This window comes from Triticum dicoccoides, chromosome 1A, assembly GCF_002162155.2.
Source record: "Triticum dicoccoides isolate Atlit2015 ecotype Zavitan chromosome 1A, WEW_v2.0, whole genome shotgun sequence".
NCBI classification, from domain to species: domain Eukaryota; kingdom Viridiplantae; phylum Streptophyta; class Magnoliopsida; order Poales; family Poaceae; genus Triticum; species Triticum dicoccoides.
This window is the reverse complement of record NC_041380.1, coordinates 81,406,209-81,406,700: the sequence shown is the minus strand read 5'-3', so window position 1 is coordinate 81,406,700 and position 492 is coordinate 81,406,209.

Sequence of the window (492 nt, the reverse complement as noted above, 5' to 3'; positions counted from 1 at the left end):
TGGATAATGGATGGTTGGTTTATATGGACATGTACCCCTCCCTGTGGATTGTGTGTTGCTAACCCTCTCTTTTGATGCAAGCAATGTCTGGTAGTTTTGGACCGGACTGGATGGTCCATTGTTAGCATGTTCATTTCTGGTTCCTGGGTGAAGTTGGCAGCGGTTGGTGATAAGGGAATGGGAGCCACGGATGTGGCCCCTGTCAGCTGTCCGACAACCAGTGCTGGATCTGGACATGGATCGTGAGCTTGCCGGAATACTGGCATCCATGGGTATTCTTGGCTGGAGTTGTTTCCTTTTTTGCGGTGCTTGCCTGGTGTTTTTTTAGCAAGCGCGGAACGCACGAAAGCCCCGACTCCTCCGATGGATCTCTGGCGCTGGAGCGGGACTGTCGCCCCAAGGATTAGCTCGGTGCACTCGGCTCTACACCGTATGCCTTCACCTGCAGATGGTCATCATCGGGAACCAAGGGGCCTAACTCGATCAGATTTG